A 21,886-nucleotide genomic window follows, 5' to 3' on the forward strand; every position below is an offset into this window, starting at 1 on the left:
CATTCTTTTCAAGATTGCGTGTTGTTGCAATCGGACATATCTGCTTTTTCTGATTGGTGTGCGATGAATCGACTTACCCTCAATTCTTCCAAAACTAGGGTTGTGTCCTTTACTCGTAAAACACATAGCTTTCTCTACCATTATTCTGTCAATTCTGTGCTGTTGGATAGGGTTGATGAAATTAATGACCTTGGTGTACTTTTTGACCGCACCCTCAGCTTCTCCTCTCACACTAAACGCATTGCTCAGCGGGCTATGCGCACACTCGGATTCGTTTGCAGACTTTCGAGAGAGTTCCATACTCCACTTCCGTTCCTAAAACTGTACCTGTCCATATGCCTCCCGGTCTTGGAGTATGCGTCGGTTGTTTGGAATGGCACTTGCAAATCGAACTTGGACAAGGTTGACAGAGTACAAAAAAAATTTTTACGGATATTTCATTATCGCTTTCCTTTCGCAACTTCCCCCTCTCGCTCCACCAGGAGCGCCCAACTGAATCTTCCTTCCCTTCACTGCCGTCGTATCAGACTTGATATCATATTTCTGTACAAACTCCTTCATGGCCACATTATGTGCCCTCAGCTCTTAGAGTACATCCTACTGCGCGTTCCGCGAAAGAGCATGAGGGAATTCAGACCATTTCAGGTTTCTCCTCTTCATTCCCACTCCCCTCTGGACAGGATGCAGTGGTTATTTAACTCTTTTTGTCCTCACCTTGACATCTTCCAAAACTCGCTCTGTTCATTTACATTGGATGTTCGTAGCGTTGTATTCTAAATAGTACTTTATCACATATAACTCCCACTTTCTAGCCTTAAATTGTATTTACTTCACTTTTTGCTTTTTCTCCTGTTCAATGCTGTCTGTATCTTGAACTACTTTTTATCCGTTTCTTGCTTATATTTCAACTTTAAACTTTATATTCGAATCTTACTGTCCCTTGTTCAATTTTACTTCTTTATTGTATTATTCTGTATTTCTAGCCTGTGTTTTAAGTACCATGCACTTGTTGCGCCTGGAATGGTTGTTTATTTTATGTATATTTCTATATTACTATAATCAATGTCAGTCATCTGTTTTTTTTTTTCTCTTCTACCTACCGTTCTTTTTTTTTTTCTTTATTTCCTGGTGTGCTAAAAAATTCTCTCACTGTGTATATAAGTGGTGATACTCATTGTTTGCTTAATTTCCGTGATACTTTTCGTCTCAGTTTCATTTCATGTATTATTTATTTCTTTTTTTTTTGTGTTCTCTCTGTGTGTGTAAACATGTTTGTGCTTTTTCATTTTTTTTTTGTGCTGCAGCACAAAGACCACATGGTTGTTCCTGCGCACATTAAATAAAGATTGATTGATTGATTGATTGATTGATTGATTGATTGATTGATTGATTGATTGATTGATTGATTGATTATTCATCGAGGGAGGCCGCGCAGCGGCACTGACGGTGATCGACTAGGTTTAAAGACTGCATAATCGTTCTCTCATTTTGCGTCAACTGTATTTCTAAACACTGGCATTACACGTTTTAGTTGTGCAAAAGTAAAACTCACCTTTTAAGGTTCTTGACGTCCTGCTGTCGCCAGCATCCGATTAGTAAATCCACGCGGTCTTTTGCTCCGTGCAGCGTAAGTTCGCGGCCCATCACATGGTTCACAATGCGCACAACTTCGATCCGTTTATGGTCATCTCCAACTCCGTTGCTGACACCTCACGCAAAAGACACAAGTCTTCGTCAGCCGTGAAACACTTCCGGGCTTTCTTAACTTGTAAACGGGACTGAGCTGGGTCGCCGTCGACAACGCCGCAGCGCTGGTGGCTGTGTTGAAGGTAGTTCCGAATCCAGGGCGGTAGTTCCGAATCCTCGGCAAACGCTGTAGCCACACTGTGGCACAAAACTGAGCAGGGAACGTCTCCTAACTTTTTGTAACACGACACAAATAATACGCAATAAATAAAACAGACATAGGTCTATTTTGGCAAGCTACTATTTTTATATTGAATAACATTAGCTCAAGCCATCATCATCAGCCATACTATATCCACTGCAGGGCGAAGGCCTCTCTCTCATATTTCTCCACTTAACCCGGTTCTGTGCTAGCTGCACCCACTTGACCCCCGCGAACTTCTTAACCTCATCCGCCCACCTAACTTTCTGCCGCCCCCTGCTACGCTTTCCTTCTCTTGGAACCCAAATTCCCATGAAGAAAGGTGTTAGGCAAGGAGACACAAACTCCCATCACTATTCACAGCTTGCTTAGAGGAAGTATTAAGAGACTTGAAATGGGAGCAGTTAGGGATAAGGGTAGATGGAGAATACCTCAGTAATCTGCGACTTGCTGATGACATTGCCTTGCTAAGCAACTCGGGGGATGAACTGCAAATAATGATTGATGACATAGACAGTAAAAGTAGAAAGGTTGGCTTGAAAATCAATATGCAGAAGACTAAGGTAATGCTCAACAGCCTCGGGAAGGAACAGCAGGTAGTGAAGTACTGGAAGTAGTAGGCGAATATGTCTACTTAGGACAGGTAGTAACCGCAGAGCCGGACCATGAAAAGGAAATAACAAGAAGAATAAGATTGTGATGGAGCGCATTTGGCAAGCACTCACAGGTTATGACTAGCAGCTTACCGGTATCGCTAAAGAGGAAAATATATAACAGTTGCATCTTACTTGTACTCACCTATGGGGCTGAAACGTGGAGGCTAACCAAGAGAGTTCTACTTAAGTTGAGGACAACCCAGAGGGCTATGGAACGAAAAATGGTAGGGATAACATTAAGAGATAGGAAGCGTGCAGAGTCAGAGAAATAACTCAAGTTACCGACATTCTAGTGGAAATTAAGAAGAAGAAATGATCATGGGCAGGACACGTAGTGTGAAGAGAGGATAACCGATTGTCGCTTAGGGTAACAAACTGGATTCCAAGGGAAGGAAAGCGTAGCAGAGGGCGGCAGAAAGTTAGCTGGGCTGATGAGGTTAAGAAGTTCGCAAAGGTCAAGTAGCACAGCTAGCACAGAACCGGGTTAAGTGGAGAAATATGGGAGAGGCCTTCGCCCTGCAGTGGGTATAGTCAGGCTGATGATGATGAATTCCCGCAGCACTTGTTGAGAGCGCGGCGCGATGGAGACGCTGCCAGCCAGCCTTTCAGTAGATGGCAGACTTCACAGATCGTTTCCGCGCCGAGTTCTTGCCGCCTGATTACGAGCGCCGGATGCTTGAGGAGCTCGCGTTGCGCACACAGCACCCAGAGGAGAGCCTCCTCGAGTATGTACGCGCAATGCAGGAGCTCTACAACCGATCTTTAACAGGTCGCGCGCGTGATCAGGCAGTGCCATCCGCGCTTCAAGCCATATTTACGGGGGCTTGGTTTTGCAAACCTCGAGGACTTAGCACAGGAAGCGAAGGTAGTACAGGCGGATTTACCCGCTGAATTGCGCTACCAGCCACCCTCCAGGCCAGCCGAATCGCTAGAGCCGCGATGCGCCTGGGCCGGAGGCCAAGACGGCGCCGCGCGCCCGAGGCGCAGACGTACTGATGGTAGAGCACGATATGCCAGCGGAAGGCTCCGCTATTCCTCGCGCTCTTGACCCCTACGCGTTCGGCAGCGGCGTCGAGCTGGGCTCGTCAGCGACACCCGCATAGGCACGGAGAGAGGAAAAAGACGACCCCAACCGCTTCATGGAACGCCGAAAACCCCGACCGCGCGGCAGGTGAACGATCGGCTTTGCTGGAATTGCAACCAGCCGGGCCAAGTGACACGCGAGTGCCAAGCAAGGCGTATGCAGGGAAACAGCCTGTCGCCGTCGGCGGGAGGAGGAGGAGGAGGAAAAATTTTATTTAGCCCTATATTATTTGGCGGTTTTTGGACGTCTTCAGAGATGTCTGCTTGTTGTATCCACAAGAGTCCTCTCCGTCGACTTCGTCCACTTTTTCACAATGGTCGGTTGCCCTCAGTCCAGGGCTCCGCTGGCTGCTGCCGCCCATTGGGCTCGCTGTAACAGACCTTGTTGGTCTTCGCAGCGGTCGCTGGACAGCAGAGTCTCCCATTGCTCCGCACTCGGGTTTCGAATTTTGGGGACCACATCTATGTTTTTACATACCCACGTGATGTGATATAGTGTTGGTTTTTCATCGCACCACGGACATCTGTCAGCGTATATGGCAGGGTGCATTTTGTTTAGTATGTGTAGGTTTGGGTATGAACCCGTCTGTAATTGTCTCCATATGACAGCTTCCTCTCTGGTGAGAGAATTGTGCGGTGGGGGATATCGCATTCTTCTTCCTCTATAGTTTTCTAGTATGGCCGAGTACGCCTTGGGTGCTGGCAAAAGTTCCGCGGACCCGTCGGATGCTCGGAAAGTAGTGTATGCTCGAGCTATCCTGTCAGCCTCTTGGTTCCCTGCCACCCCCATGTGCCCCGGTACCCACATAATTTTGTGTCTCGTCTTGTTTTCTTCGTGGTTTTTAATTCTGTCGCTCGCTTTGAGGAGTATATGGAGCGCGTGACGACCAATCCTACCATTCATGAAATTTCGACAGGCTGTTTGAGAGTCCGTGAGTATCGTTAGCGACCGCCCAGCTCTATAGCCCTCCGCCACCGCTAGAGAAATGGCTACTTCCTCGGCCTCTGCTACTGTGCCTCTATCCGACACTGTGCAGTGTCGGATAGAGGCGCTGGTCACCTCGCGTAGAGACGAATTGACCACCGTGCCACTGCAATTTTGTTGTGTCCTCCTCTCGAGGACGCGTCTGCATACGCGGTCGTGTCTTGAGGAGCGTATGTTTTTTGAATAAAATCGGCCCTTGCTTCATTTCTACCTTGGTGGAGGTTAGGGCCATGTTTCTCGGGATTGGAGCTACCTTGAGACTTGCGAAGTTCGTCGGGGATCGTTACCGTCCTCGCTATTTCTCGCATCTGCTCACAGTATCCGAGTCTCTGTAAGAGCGCTCTTCCTGTCGTTGTCTGCAGCAGCCTGAGTTTGTGCGACTCAAGCTGCGCCTCGCGTATATGGTCCATAGGGTCACGAAGAGTCGGACACGACTGAACGGAACTGAACCGACGCGAGACGTTCTTTCCGCTCTTCAGGCGTCTCCGACGTTCGCTTAGCCTTCCTTGCTTCATTGACACATTGTTGGGTGGTCTCGCGCCATGCGATGACTTCTGGATCCGTCGACGCTTTTTCACGTAGCCTCCGGTAATGCTGTTCACAGTACGTGCATATTCGTCCGCCTTTTCATCCAACGCGCTTTTATAGCGAGCGAACGCGCCGAGGCTTATATTCTGAGCTACACAGTAGGCAGAAATTGCAGCTGAGCTAGGTCAGGATCATCACGATAACGATGATCACGCGTGATGATTATGATGAAGACGATGATGACGTCAGACGCAAGCGCCGCGGCACGCGTGCCGGGGCGGGGAAGAGCACGCCCATTTCCGATGCAAATAAAAGTTGTAATAATACCTTTATTTTCCATCAAGGTGATGGGGGAGGCAGGGAGAAAAAGCCGAGCAATCGGCTTGACGAGCTCCCCCCCCCCCTCCCCGAAGAAAATACAAAGTAAAAATACATAGGCAGAGCAGTGTAGCGTCCACAAAAAACAGTAAAATAAAATAAATAGAAGTACATTCGACGAGACATCGCGTTCAATGATAGCGCATAAAAAATTGACAAGAACCAGCACCTTAATGCACATGAACAGAGAGTCGGTAACAAAGAAAAGAAAAGCGAGATTGCAGTATGATCAGGCAAAGTCAAACAACAGAAAAGGACCAATTTCTTTCCATATAGCAGTAGTAATAATAGCAGTGTCAGCAATGCAGCAGTGACAGTAATAATAACAGCAGTGTCAAACTGTCGCACACAGAAAAGAAGAAGAAAAGACAGCAAAACATTTAAAAATTGAGTTTTTACACAAAAGAAAAACAATCGCAATCAATTCTCGATAACAACTTTGAAGGCTTCAAATAGCATATCAAAGACAAACAGGTTCAGTCGCTGATAAAACTACTCGGACGTCATCTTTCGATGACTGTTCGAGTTGAAAATCATGCTTATGCAGTAAGTTTAATAATTTTGGAAGGCGACATTGAATCATCTGCTCACCATAATTTGTGCGGCATTGAAATTCGTTCCATATGTCTGAGTTACGAGTAGGGTAATGCACTTCCTTTCTCTGCAGGCAAGCCAGTTCTCTCAAAAAGCTGACATTGTTACGTATTTCCTTTTTGTAGGCTAAAGCTAAGTGATAAGCGTACATATCATGTATCGCCATTACGTTATGTTTCTGGAAAAGTGGAAGAGATGGGTGGTCATAAGGAACGTTAGATATAATTCTTAACATTTTTTCCTGCAGTCGATGTATTTTATGAATGTTTCTTAGGCTTGTCGTTCCCCACACCAAATGACAATATTTTATGTGCGAGTGAAACAGTGCATTGTATATAAAAACTTTAACTTGAGTAGGGAAGGTGTGTTTGTTGATATTAGTCAAGCCAACAGCACGTGACAACTTGTGTACAATGTAAACTACCTGGGCGTCCCATGACATCTGTTCTGTGAAAACGACACCAAGTATTTTAAATGAGCTAACGATATCTACTGTTGAATTATTATATCGGATATCTTCATTGATAAACACGTTTATATTTTTCGGACGAAAAACCAACCAACCAACCAACCAACCAACCGCTGGAGACAGGCGCGGCTAATCGCAACCGGTTGCCATGGTAACGGCGCATGCACAGAAGTGACTAGCGCGGACCGCCTGAAGTGCGTTGCTCACTAGCCTGAAACGAGGATCCTCCGCCGCCGTTGAAGAGTTACGACGACGCCGCTGTTACACCGACTCTGCTACGAAGACACTCTCGACGATCACGCGCCCATACTTGAAAGTGACACTGCCGCCCAGCAACATCACTACGGCCTGCTCCAGTCCCGACTTCAGTACACGACGAAGCCGAGATCTAACTCCGATGCCAGTATGCAATAACAGGACACGAACAAGTGACCTTGAAGTTACTGTGGAAGGCCGTACGGTTGCCGTCTTAGTAGGCGCAGCAGCCGACTACTGAGTCATCAGTAAACAATCGCTGCCCAGCTCAAGCAAGTGACGACCACTTGAAATGGCCCGCATATTCGAACCGCTGATTTTTCATTACTCCACTGGGGCGATGGAGGTGGCTTTGGCGATGGGCAGCAATGGTAACCGTAAATAGACCTACTCGTCTTAAGAGCTTCGTGCTTCTGTATAAGTGTTTGCGAGAAGTGATTTTGGGCATGGACTTAATGAATGACCATCGGGCGATTATCGACATTCGCTGTAAGCTGATCACGCTATTGACAAATAAAGCCATATATACCCGATGCGGCAAGTTAGACGCATCACGTTTCTCTGCTATACGGTCACATTTTGTTCGCTGCGCCCATCCGTTCGAAGACGCATCCGCCAGTTCCTAGCAATAGGGCGGACGGAGGCATGCGTCCTCCGCCCGGCTGCCGCACCGAGTTGGTAAACTTCAACTTTTGGACGCATCGATCGTATGCGTTCTCGGAGGCGCATCGCAATCTCCTCCTACTTTTGCAAAGATGGCCGTTCTCGAAGCGCCGACCGAGCGTAGTGCGAAACAAGGCCTAGGTGGATGGTGCCTGTCGATGAAAGATATAATAGTGACTTCATGTTACTATTGCTCGTTTATTACGATTATTCAAAGCTACTAGGAAGTTTGCCTTGTCATATGTACAAGCGACGAATGACAGTTCCCCCAATTGAGTCGGCCTGCACCAAGTTGACGAGTGGCCTTCAAACGTACGGAAGATGTACTACTGCTACACAGATTCGGTGCCTCGACGTGTTTATTTGGAGCCGTTTATGACTGCTGCAGTATTTTCACTGACAGCATCAAGAAGCAACTCCCCGCAGCGAATTCTCTGTGCGCGTATACAGTTTCATAGCAGCGACAGTTAGTGGGAGTGTAGCGAAAGTGATACGTTTGGAACGACTGCTGTTTGGTCAAGTTGGTGAAATCCCCTTCAATTATATCTGTTACGAGTGTAAAGCTCACTGCGCATGCTTTGTTCTCCGATTGTTGATATGAATTTTGAGCTGTGCTAGTCGCACTCATTTGTCTGCGTGCAGCGATCGCGAGCAAACGATATTGTTCGTGTTACGTGCCGATCACTGATATCAATCGTGTTTCGTGTGTGTGCTTTTGTTCAGAACTGCCGTGGGTGTGACGTGACCTTCCTAAAAACTGTGTTTTGCATGCGAGAAATGATTTTGGCTGTAGGGGCGTCGGTATCAATATGCGGCTTTATGTTTCGTGAAGTATGTCTTACGTACGATTGTTGCTTGTTATCGTTGCTTCGTCTGACGTCATGTCTGATGCGTTTATTGGTATTAATCGCTGTGCTACAAATGCTTTCATTACAACCATGCGCCGACAGCATTGTTAGCGTTCTAGTCCACTTTATATAAAGCCATGAGTTGTGGTGGCACATTCGTGTTCGGTAAAGGGACCAGTCACCGTAAAAATGGCGGATAAGACTAGGAAGGTGTGTAAGATTCTTAGGACAAGTAAAACAGATTATATGATACAGAAAAAAATGTATATATTGCCAGGATAAATAAAATTCCATCTTATGTGTTATTCACATAAGCGGAAAGATTCCCGATTGAAGTTGTGCGAGGATGAAGGATGGAAGTTTTCTGCTCTGTGTGCAGAACAGTCCTCATAATATTTTCACTAAAAAGGAGATCAAAACCGAAACCTTCTCAGTGAGCCGTAACAATAGAGTAAGGAGTATCTGCAGACAAGCTCTTTCACTAGTAACAACCTGCACGAAAGTGTATATTGCTAAATAGATTCTGCTTTATCATGTGGCTCACAAAGCATAGTGTGAACAGCATAAATAAACATCGAGATGCAATTGCATGGTACAAGACAAATGTTTACATTTTCAGGAGAATCATAAATGCTGGTATTCTCAAGTATGACTCAAGGAGCAAAGATTGTACTGGTACTCATAGCAGGAATTCGTGAACAGAAGGTTATTAAGTATGTAATACTTCTGTCACACGAACACTTTCAATCCTCACTGAACTCAATCTGCATTCAATTCGTGAAATTGAGCCCGAGCCTGCTTGGATCGATGTGCTGTCGAGTTTTCAAGCACATTCGAGACCGGGCGTCACCACCTCCGATGTCACCTAACACACACGAAGGAAACTTCTCAATGGTAATTCAAAATGGCCATCAGCACCGGGTGCTTCAATCGTTCTTGAAAACCTCAGAGCAGGTCGTGTTCAATGCGAAACACAAGTGTTCGCGTCACAGAGGTATAAGATAGAGCAGGTGACCTCAGCTTGCTAAGAAATGGGCTCCTACGTTCCACTCAATTCCGCAATATCCTTGCACCTGGTTTCAACATAACTCTTTCAAGTGCATTAGAAGGAAAAACTAAAGGTATGTGGAGAAAATAGCATCTCGCAAGCTTTTGGACTCTGAAGACAGACGGTTTGCACATGTAAGCACTTAAGGCATCACGTGGAATCCTGTGAACAGCTGACCAGCGGCAAGAAATTTCGCTACAGATATTGTTTTGCAGTATACATTTCCCTCTTTATCTTATGAACAGCCAAAACAAAAATGCTTTTCATAATGGCAATAACATGCACCTATTATTTACTGCCTCAGTAATCTGCTATTTGCTGATGACATTACCTTGCTAAGCAACTCGGGGGATGAACTGCAAATAATGATTGATGGCCTAGACAGGAAAAGTAGAAAAGTAGGCTTGAAAATCAATATGCAGAAGACTAAGGTAATGTTCAACAGCCTCGGGAAGGAACAACAGTTTACATTAGGTAGCGAAGTACTGGAAGTAGTAGGCGAATATGTCTACTTAGGACAGGTAGTAACCGCAGATCCGGACCATGAAAAGGAAATAAGAAGAATAAGATTGGGATGGAGCGCATTTGGCAAGCACTCGCAGATTATTACTAGCAGCTTACCGGTACCGCTCAAGAGGAAAGTTTACAACAGTTGCATCGTACCTGTACTCACCTATGGGGCTGAAACGTGGAGGCTAACCAAGAGGGTTCTACTTAAGTTGAGGACAACCCACAGGGGTATGGAACGAAAAATGGTAGGGGTAACATTAAGAGATAGGAAGCGTGCAGAGTGGGTCAGAGACATACCTCAAGTTACCGACATTCTAGTGGAAATTAAGAAGAAGAAATGGACATGGACAGGACATGTAGTGCGAAGAGAGGATAACCGATGGTCGCTTAGGGTAACAAACTGGATTCCAAGGGAAGGAAAGCGTAGCAGGGGACGGCAGAAAGTTAGGTGGGCGGATGAGGTTAAGAAGTTCGCAGGGGTCAAGTGGATGCAGCTAGCACAGGACCGGGTTGATGGGCGGATGAGGTTAAGAAGTTCGCAGGGGTCAAGTGGATGCAGCTAGCACAGGACCGCGTTGATCGGAGAAATATGGGAGAGGCCTTCGCCCTGCAGTGGGTATAGTCAGGCTGATGATGATGATGATGATTTACTGCAGATTTACTTACGCATTTTTATTTTTATTTTACATCTTCATTGTCTTCATGGTCTTTTTGGGACTCTTTGGGACAAGAGACTTTTTGAAATAACTGTGGTTGCAATTTATCATACACCAAAGCAAAATATTGCCTACTTCATCGAAGAGCTCAGCAAGACCACCTTTCCACAGGGTCGTATTTGCATGATTGCTGATATTATTACCGAGCTTCTAAAAGCTAAAAAACAATCGGTTGTCGATTACTTGAACACTCTTGCCGATGCCAGCACTGATGCCACAATCAACCTTCCCACGCGCGTAGAAATGTTTGGTAGTAAATTAGTATCATCATGCCTTGACCACGTGAACGTTAGCCTTGAACACAATGAATCCAGTTCATTTATCGTAGAACAAAAAATGTCGGACCATTTCTTTCCTGGCTGCCGTGTTTTTCCACATGCTGGTATAACGGCTATTAACCAAGATAAACTGGACACAATCGATGTTGTCGACAGACATCGATTTGACTCCGCAATTGAAAAGTACGACTGGGATCTGTTTCTAACTCACACGTCTGAAAGCTCTCTCTACGATTCATTCTTTAAAGCATTCTCACAGTTATTAGAGTCGTGTAAAAAAGACTGGTTGTCCATGGATTAATAACGATGTTTATCGGCTATTGCAGAAAGGGAAATGGCTTGGGCCCGTTGTAGGCGTTCGTCTGCATACACTGAATTGACGGCACTGTACAGGTCTGCCCGCAATAGGGCTAATGCATTACTTCGATCAAAAAGACGTCAATATTTCTAGGCAAGGTTTAAGGCATCGAAACGGAAGCCAGCTATGTCCTGGGATGTTTTTAATCGCTTACGTGGTTATCCACCTAGGAATGTAGCTGATTCCATTTCCCGCAACTTTGGGGCTTTATGTTGGACACTTGCTGATGAATTCAATGCCTTTTTTTCGAGTGCTGGTCTGGCCGCACATTCAACAGTACGTAATCTACCATCTCACAACATGCAATCGGTGCTTGCATTAGCATTTCTGCCTTCTTGCACTCAGGACGATCTACGTTGCATACTTTCTGGCTTTAGCAGGCGAAAGTCTCCAGGGTGGGAGTGGTTTGGGCGCCCGTCTCGGCTGCGGGAGGTGGCCAGTTCGAAACCCGCCGCCGGACACCCACCGGTAAAATGGGTGCAAGCGTCCCCCGGCCCGGCGCCCGGCTCTCTCAGGGGTGTGCGTTTGGAAGAGGCTCTGCTAACCCTGCTGTGCTCCTTCGATGGCTTAAAGTTTCGAACAAACTAATGACCTGCAAAGGTCGGGTTCACATGTCGGGTTTCCAGCATGGCTGACAGGGCTGAAAAAAAACTGGGTGTGGACAGCAGTCACAGGGGTTTCCAGCACACTCTGTCGATACACTTATCAGAAATTTTGAACGAATAAAGCATATGTTCTGCTCGCAATTATCAATGGCCTAATTTCCGCCCAAATAGTACCTGAGGGCTTGAAGAAGGCGATGGTTATTCCTATCTACAAGAATGAAGTAAAAAATAAAGTTGAAAATTATCATGGTATCTCGATCCTACCATGCATGGCGCTTGTTTTAGAATAACACATTTAGATGGTGATGATCAGTTTTTTTTTGAAGCTCATGACGTGTTCTGTGGTAATCAGTTTGGGTTTATCAATTTGGTAATCAGTCTGGGTCGTGGTACGCAGAACGCGCTAGATCATCTATGTTATCTGCTAAACAGCTGCATTGAAGAAAATGAATTATTTTGTGCCTTAGTTTTGGATGTGTCCAAGGCGTTTGGCTCTGTTAATCATGATGTGTTGGTAGATAAACTCCACAAATATGGGTTTAGAGGTCCTTTTCTGTCTCTTCTTGTTAATTATTTATCCGATCGCTCACAGCTTGTTGCATTAGGTAAATATAGAAGTGGCCAGCAGCAGATTACATCCGGTGTTCCTCAGGGATCTATACTTGCGCCTATTTTGTTTGATTTATATGTCAATAGTTTATATGTTTGCAAACTATGCCGTGTTTTTCAATATTCTGATGATACGCTCTTAGTTTCTAGACACAAGGACTATAAGATAGCATTATATTTTATTGAACATGACAGTGATTTAGTTACGGAACGGTTCATCAATAACTTAATAAGTGTTAACAATGAAAAGACACAACTAGTTTTTCACAAATATTTAAAGGGAATTCGTAATGGCGTGTCAATTCGTTTGCACAAACCTAATTGTGTTCATTGCAAGCGTCCGTCAATTGCCTGTGTAAACAGTAAAATACTTAAAAGTATTCCTTGATTCCGACAGGTCTTGGAATACTCATTTGTCTTTTGTATGTTCTCAGCTCCAGAAAGTTGCGTGTTTGCTGTACTCTGTCACGTCCCTTTGCCCTATGAATTTATACGCAAGCAAATAGCATACGCCTTACCCTACAGTGTGTTATGCTATGGTATTTGCTGCTTTTATTTCTGCTCTGCCTTTTGGCGAAAGAAAGTGAACATTTTGCTGAAATCCGCCTTTAAATCAGTATTGCATGGTAGATCACGTGATGAACATAGTAACGTTTTTGAACTTTTACGTATGCCTGACCTTTTTCATCTATTTTCTGAAACAATAGTTTTTAAACACATCTGGTCAAATGATTTTTGCACACCTTATGTTCCTGTGAAAGATCTGCGAAGTCGCGATCATTTTCTCGTGCCTAGAGTGCGTACACGCTATGGCGAGCGTATTCGAAAACATTATGTTCCCTCTGTTTTTAACCGGTTACCCAAAGAAATATTTTCTGCTAATTCCAAAAAGATATGAAGGATTGTCTTGTAAAATTAAGATGTTAGTTCCAGTACACAGCTTTGTTACATATGTTTTTACATGTTTTTCTCACCTGGCGTGTGTACATTTTTGCTTTCGCGCTTTTGAATCCATTTTCTTTTCTCATTGTTTTTTGTGTGGCTTTTTTCGTTTTCTTTTTGTTGTTTTTACATGTCTGCTCGGTGCATGGCTTATATGCTTTCTACTGCCGGGCACTGCCATTCAAGCCTCCGGAGGCTTTGGCAGGCCTGCATTTGTATTGGAAAAAGGAAATAAATTTTATTATTAATAATTGTCTACAAGTATTTGATTCGTTTGAAAAGCTCACTACACATATCTTGCTTTCTGAATGCTGAAATAAAGTTCGATCCGTGCAGGTAATTGCGTTTGTTCATCTCCGTGTATTGACCATGCATGCACGGCCTTCTCCCTGCAACATGCCCATTATCAATATTGATCGTGGCTCGTGTATACTGTGCTTGAAAACAGCCTTGGGTGTGATGGGACCTTTCCGAAAACTTTTTTGCGTGAATGAAATGATCTCCGCTGTCTGCTTTCTGATGTGACTACAGAAGCGTCGGCACCACTCAGTGACTTGATTTTTCATGAAGTGTAATTATTGCAATTATAGCTAGATTATAGCAGGCCTGTCTTGTCTGCGCCAAGTCTTGTTCTGATTAATCGTTATGTTGTGGGTTCTGGCATCATGATGGTGTGCCGACAGCACTGTTATTTTTCTTGTCTCTCTGAAAATGGTACATATCTATGATGGGTACCAAAGGTTTGGTGCTGAGTCCAAAACAAGAGGCGAAATTCTTATCCCAATAGAGCACACGCCCTGTAACCAACTTCTTTCTGTCGTTCTACCCTTGGCCCAGCAGAGCAAGATGTCACCAAACGAATGGCTGAGAAAGATGTTAAGGCCCATTATAAGACTAAAAGGATGGTTCAGTATTATGGTGCAGAATAAAAAAGTACAATCTGAACAGAATTTTCAAATTGGCTAAACATTCTCCCAGTTGCAATGGTACAGCTATATACAGGTACCTACTTGCACGGTTTCATCACGGGAGGGCCCTTGATCACACTGAGGGGAAGACGGATTCAAATAATGAGTTGCAACTTAGCAAGATGAATTTTCAAACAAGTTTCCTTGCGACTAAACCGTGAAGGTTCAATAGCGTCAACCCTCAACAGCATGACGAGCATGTTAATTCGGGTGAGATCTTGTTGCACAACCACATTACCTTTCATTGCCTTGAGCTGCATGAACAAATGCTTCTTGAGAATGTTAAATGCTGCAGCTTAGTGTAGCAAAAAATGAAAATGACTTGGCAAGAACGAAATGTCGAGGAGAACCAGGATGGGGAGGATAAACATTTATTTTCTGGCTTCAAAGACCACTATACTGGTAGCACAAATGCAAGATGCTACAGCTGGGGATATGCATATAAAAGCTTAGGCGTACTGCTACAGACAGTCAACATTCATTTTTTGTTCGTGGTATAGCATGCAGAAATGTGCACAAAATATCATTTGCCTTGTTGAATTTCCTGGCTTCAACCACAACAGGGCCGCATTACTATCAGGCAACACAAACAGCCTGAAATCTCAGAAAAGCCATGTTACACTCACCTAAAATCACTGGAGTGCTTCTAAGTACTCCACAGATGTGGTTGTCAAGTGGCAATTCAAGCAGTTGCGTCATCATGTACCTAATTGGCAATCTCGGACTGACCGAAAGCTTAGTGCGCTTCACGACTCCGGGACACAGCACCTTATGTGTCCTCTCAGAGCAATGGAGTTCTCTTTCCCTGTTGAGTTCACTGGCCTATTTTTGTAATGTCCCCCTATATGAAGCTGTCACTGTATACACCCACTGCAAGGGCCCCTTTGTATGGAAAATTCCACAGAGCCTGTCTGCACATGCAACACTGCACAAGTGTGAAGACGTTACACTACAGTGCAAGGCTGCATGCGTGAAGAAAACACAATTGCGATGAATAAGCAAGAGTAGTACTTTGCCAACTTATCTATTTGTTCAATTTGTATAGAAAAGAACCCAGCAATATGGTCATCCACACTGCTCAAAGGAAAAACAGCATTGTCTGCTAGTTTGCAAGGTGCGACCATCACATGTTGTGCGTATCACTATGTATCACTGCTGCATTACAACAGTCCCCCCTCCCCCCCTCGGCTACTTGGGGACTATGCAATAAGGCAGACAAATTCTGCCAAGTGTGAAAGTGCATGGACTAGTTTCTATCTAGTTTTAAGAGGAACAAAGGGGAAACGCAAAGCACAAAAACAAGGCGTACAAGAAGCAGTAGTGCTGACCAATGTTATTCGATGCAGCCCAAAGGCCGGGAAAGTGAACGAAGGGAAATGACAAGTACAAAAATGACAATGGCAGAGAAGGAAATGAACACTCTACAGCGCAGGTAGAAACGCATCCACAAAGCTTCACAGAAATTTGTGCATGATCCTGGGAACATCTTAAAAGAAACAGTGAAACACAGGTAAAAGTAAAAAAAAAAAACAAAACAAAAAATACAATCAGGACTGCATATAGAAACCTACACGCACCTACACGTGACAGGATGACATATCATGCAGCATGAGCTCTACTGGCGAGCATAATCTGGTGGGGCGATGTAAACCCAGGGCTGTTGAACCATGGTACAGACTAGAACCTTCCAGTGGCAGTGAAGCGAGGGTGCTGTCACGCATTCAAGAAATGATAACCCAGCATAAGATGACCAACAAAACGGCACAAGAACACGATCACAGGAAAAGAAGAGGGATTGAAAGGCGCTCTTACCATCTTTCTTACCATCTTACCATCTACATTGGCCAGTGTGAACCAATTAGCCTTACAGCAAGTACTTCTACAAACATAAGATGGTTAGTACGTGTAGCATTCTAGCGGCTAGTTTCCATTGCAAGGCAGATGCTATTTGAGTTACGAAACGGCACATATGGATGAGTTGCAAATGGCTATTACATATGCATGCGTTTTCTGGCAGTTATGCCAGGCCTCAGTAGTCCCTACATTTACATTCAATGCTTTTGTAGAGACAGACTCCCTGACGAAGGATCCTGCGGTGGTTGGCCAAAGCATGAAATGTGTTCTTTGCGATACATTTGCAGCTTGGTGACATTCTAAAATGACCCAGAAGCCTCTATGTGTCTGTAAATACATTATCTAGTGAGATGCGCAATGCAAAACACAAAGCTACATTAGATGGGTTTTTAAGCACAGGTGGCAATGAGGAAAAAAAGCACTGCCAGTTTCAGTTGATTAAGGGAATAAGTGTAAGCATAAAATGCAACCATAATTTCAAACGGTTCGATGGTGGGCATCGCCAGCATTTCGGTACTCAGTATGAACCAGGCCAGGTGATTGTACACAGTCAATAAAAGCATTTTTCTTGGATTGACAAGGTTATCCAGCAGCTTTCTCATGCAATAATAATATTGACCTAGTAAACCTCTTGCAGTTTTTTGGTTTGGTTTGGTAAAACTTTATTTCCCACAGTAGGGGTCCTGAAGGCAACTCGGCTAAGCGCCAGGTGTAAAGGGCAGCTTCCACGTCGGCACAGAGAGCCCGAAGCTCTCCGCCGCCGCGCGGGCCTCCTGGACAGCCCGAAGCTGATCATGTAGTGAAGCACTTTTTAACACTTTGTCCCAATGTTCCTTGTTCTTGGCGTACGTAGGCGTCGCTCGATGCAAAACCACACAGCATATGGTTTAAGCCTACACGGCCACTGCACCGTTCACACGCATGTTGTCCGTCGTAGTCTGGGTCGATGTGATTCATGCGCCAGGGGTTGGGGTATGAGTTCGTTTGGAGCAAGCGTAACGTGACTGATTGGCTGTGGGTTAATTTCTTATCCGGGAGGGGAAATGCTCGTCTGCCTAGCTAAGAGTGCTTAGTGAGCTCGTTGTACGTGAATAATTGATCTCTGTACTCGATATGTGGAGTTGCAGGGGAAACCGTAGGGACGCGGTCGATGAGTCCTCGCGCCGCCTCGTGTGCGATCTCATTGAGATTCTGCAGGCCGCCCCCTAAGCTGCCCATGTGTGCCGGGAACCATACGATGGAGGGATCGGTGATGTTACGTAGCGTCGTCTTGTCTATCCCGCCCTTGGCGAAAGCTCCAGTGGCTGCTCTAGAGTCGCTGTATACAGTTGTGAAGTTCGAGTCTTTTAGAGCTAATGCTATCGCTGCTTGTTCAGCTACCTCTGGCTTCTTGGTGTAAAGCGTAAGTGAGTTGCGCGTACGTCCGTGTCCATCGACTACTGCTACCGAGTAGGCATGCTTTCCCGGTATGTACGCTGCATACACGAAAGCATACACGAAGCTGCATACACGAAACTGTGCCGCGTCCGCAGCGAGGGCTTTGGCGCGGGCGAGCCTTCTTCCTTGATTGTGGATCGGGTGTACATTTATTGGGAAGCACTTTAATTGCTTCTCGCACGACTTTAGGTAACTGCAGGACGTTGTCCCTTTCTACTATGGTGTTCAGGCCGAGCTTGACGAGAATCCTCTGCCCGCTTTGGTGTTTGATAGGTGTGCAATCTGTGCCGTGTGCTGTGCCTCGATTATTTCGGCAAGGGTATTGTGCACTCCTAGCTGTAAGAGTAGTTCAGTGGAGGCACTATCGGGGAGCCCCAACGCTGTCTTGAAAGCTCCGCGTATGTGTACTGCAAGCCTTCTCTGATGTTCCTTTTTCCAGTTGAGCATTGCAGCCACGTATCATGGACCATTTGAATAGCGTTGTCCAGTCCCCTGTGCCTATTCATGATTCGCCGAAACATCCGGATCGCGTTTGCAATCTTGATCGTGCTGCTGTCAAGCATCGCCCAGTTGGACCCGTTGCTTTGGATGATTAATGCTAGAATTCGTATTTTGTCGACCGTAGATATGCGATTTCCATCCCTGTCGTGTAACTCTATACATGGTGTGTGGTGTCGGCGCCAGTCGTTGGACGGGCGTCCTGGTCTTGGTGGGTGGTAGATGAGTAGCTCGGATTTTCTAGAAGAACAGCGAAGTCCCATTGGGGCAAGATGGGCCTCGGTAACCGTGATGGCTTCTTGCATGCGCGCTTTCAATTCCGCATCGCTGCCACCGGTACTCCAGATGGTAACATCGTCTGCGAATATGGTGTGCTCCACATCAGCAATTTCACCCAGTACGCGAGAAAGCTTTGTCATCGCCAAGTTAAATAAGAATGGTTAAAGTACTGAGCCTTGTGGTGTTCCCTTATCGCCCAGATTAAAGCTCTCCGAGACGTGCTCGCCTATACGGAGAGTGGCCGTTCGTTCCTCCAGAAACGCCTTGAAGTAGTGGTTGAAGCGTGTTCCAAGATTGTGGTCAGATATGGCTTTGAGAATGGCTTGATGTTGGATTTTGTCAAAAGCTTGCTCCACGTCGAGTCCCAGTAGTGCCTTGGTGTCTCGTGTGGGGCGATCCAACAGACTTTTCTTGATTCGTAGCATAGCGTCTTGCGTTGAGAGACTTGGCCTGTAGCCGATCATATTGTAAGGGAAGTACTCCTTTTCTTCTACGTATTCCGATAGTCTATTCAGGATGACGTGTTCGGCTAGCTTTCCTAGGCAGGACGTCAGTGAGATCGGCCTTAGGTTGGGTAGGCCCAGCGGTTTGCCCGGTTTTGGGATGAGGACAGTATTGGCATGTTTCCACTCTGCAGACGTAGTTGGCCAGTTTCGCAGACCTCATTGATTTGTGGCGTTAGGAACGTGACCGAGTCGTCCTCTAACTTTAGGAGAGCCCGATTTGTGATACCATCGGGGCCGGCTGCAGAGCTACTGTTGAGTTTGTGAATTGCGAAGCGTACTTCGCCTTCTGTGAAGTCCGTATCTAGCTCTGAGTTTGGGGCACCGTCATAGCTGTTCCTTTGTAAGGTAGCCCCGATTTAAGCGGTAAGTACCGTTTGGCAAGGTCATCCAGAAGGGCTTCGGCGGTACTGGTTTGCTTCTCGCGATGTACTAATTATTTAGCCTGATCCGTTGCATAGTTTTGGACTTTGTTCTGTGTTCGTCGAGGAGGTGTTTTATGGGTCTCCATCCACTTCCTCTGCGTATTTGCCCGTTGAGGGAGTTACAGACTTCGTCTCATTGTTGTCGGGAGAGAACCATGCAGTATTGTTCAATGGACTTGTTGAGTTCGGCAAGTTTTCTTCGTAGTCTTCTGTTAAGACGTTGACCCTATAATCAGCCGATTGTCTTTGGCCTTGTGTGCAATCTTGGCCAGAATGCCTCTAAACCCTTGCCTCGTATCCTTAGGGCTGCTTGGCGAAGAAGATGCTTTGCTTGTTCCCTACGTGGTCGTTCGGTATGATCTCAATCGTGAGGTGTTCTAATAGCAGGCTGTGTGGCGGATCTTATGCAGAATGTACGAGATCTTCTTTCCAATCAGTAAAGCGACGCCTCTGCCTTGCTTGGCAGAGGAGTCGCTTTACTGATTGGAAAGATCTCGTTTCTGTGGGCTTCGGCCATATATCCCGTAATGGCCAGTTCGGTTGTGAGTGTATCTTGTAGCATGACGACGTGTGGTTTCTCGGTTTCTGATTTGACCATCTGCAGAAGGACCGCCTTTTTTGAGGCGATCCCCCTGCAGTTCCATTGCCAGACGCGAATACTGCGTGTCTTATTCGGCACTGTCATGTTGGCCGTTGTAGCCTCCTTCGCTTGCAGTGAGACCATCGCGAGGTGGGCCTTGCGCGCCAATGTGTTGTGAACTCATCCTTGCCATTGCCGGTACTACTGGTACTACCGTATTGTTTAGCTACATTTCCATTTTCTGTACTCGTGAGCTAAATATGTCCACTTTCTCGTTCATTCGCACCAAGCTCTCGTGCATTAGCCTCATATTCTCGCTCATGGCGTCCATAGCATCCTTCGTGGTTCGCGGTTGCGTTAAAGCGCGCTTCTTAGAAGGCGAGCATTCTTCGATTTGTTCATCATGTCTCTTCGTCTCAACGAGTTGGGGAATTTCTATAGCGGTTGGTGGCTCAGGTGTAAGCGTTTGTTTAGGGCTGTTCGCTTTACCCATTGCAGTTATTCGAGTGTTAGCTTAGTATAAGCAGCTTTTAGCTCTCTTAGTTCCTGTTCTAACATAGCTATTCGTTCTTTATCTGGGTTGCGGGACTCACTTTTCTTTGGAGGCGTGGTAGCGTCTTTGACCTTGTCCGCCCACGCGCCATCGCCTCCGTTGTCCTTTCCACGGAAGCGCACCTGAGAACGACTTCTGTTTGTCCTCGCATGTGTGCGGCTCTTCGATTGAGAGCGGGAGCGGCTGCGTGTCGGCGTCTTGGACCTAGATCGGCTTCGTGCAGCGTGCTGCTTGTCTTCTTCGACTAACTGTATTTCCTCTTGTTGCTCCAGTCGCGCTCGTTGTCGTCGTGCGCGTACTACGTATGGAATGAGATAGCGTTTCCTACACACCTTGTCCGCCGTCACGTGCAAGCCCCCGCACAGCTTGCATTTCGGATCGCACACATGAGATGAGGTGGGGTTAGGAAGTCCGCAACCCCTGCATTCGGTGCAGCCCGGCTCGGGGCAAACGTCCGCACGATGTCCGAGTTTGCCGCATACGTAGCGTATGTCTACTTGTTTGCGATATAAGTAGCAGGGTACCAGTGTGGGTCCATACCTAACGAAGTTTGGGGCGCGAAGACCATCGAACACAATGATCACTGATCCTGAGTCCTTGATTCTTTTCGCCGCTAGTATCAAGGAGTTGTGGTCATTCACAATGTTTCTTTCAGTCGTCCTGTGATTGTCGGCACTATTGATGTGTCTGATTACCCCTTCGTGTTGCGCCCAGCGCGAAGGGCGGCTGGCGTCTCGCAGAGCTAGCGCGTTTCTGGCTAGCGCTAGCGTCTGGCGTGAACGCCTAGGCTTAGTTCGGCGGCGGCGTTGACGTGGTGGAAAAGTACCTGTAGATTCTTCAAAAATGATGACCCACCTCAAAATTGGGTATCCACGAATTCCCTGCAACTTCACAAAACTGCTGGTGCAAGAACTTCGGTGAAAATCGACAGAAATCACTGTGGAATCATGTGAAGATGACGGAGCCGATGGGATCACGTCCACACATCTCGGCGACCGCAGCACCCTCCCCCCTCTTGCAGTTCAATGCTGCTTTGTTTGCCTCTGTAATCGTTGTTTGTTACACGAGCCACTGAGTACAAAATATCTGGGTTTGCAAGGCATTTTGCCTCCCGTGGCAAGCACTCCTAACATCCACATACTCGCTTTCTTCCATTTTTCTTTTATTTGAGAGTTAACGTTCCAAACACAGTTTTCTTTCTCAGAGGAGATATTTTATTTGATATCACATTTTATTTGATGTCACGGCTCGTTTGGAGAGTGAACAGCGCAAAAAAGACGAGGACGAAGGAAGACACACACGAGCGCTGTGTGTGTCGTCCTTCGTCCTCGTCTTTTTTGCGCTGTTCACCCTCAATGGATTACCAACTTGCCCAA

The sequence above is a fragment of the Amblyomma maculatum genome, chromosome 9 (genome assembly GCF_055883805.1).
Source record: "Amblyomma maculatum isolate TAMU_Amacu chromosome 9, ASM5588380v1, whole genome shotgun sequence".
NCBI lineage: Eukaryota > Metazoa > Arthropoda > Arachnida > Ixodida > Ixodidae > Amblyomma > Amblyomma maculatum.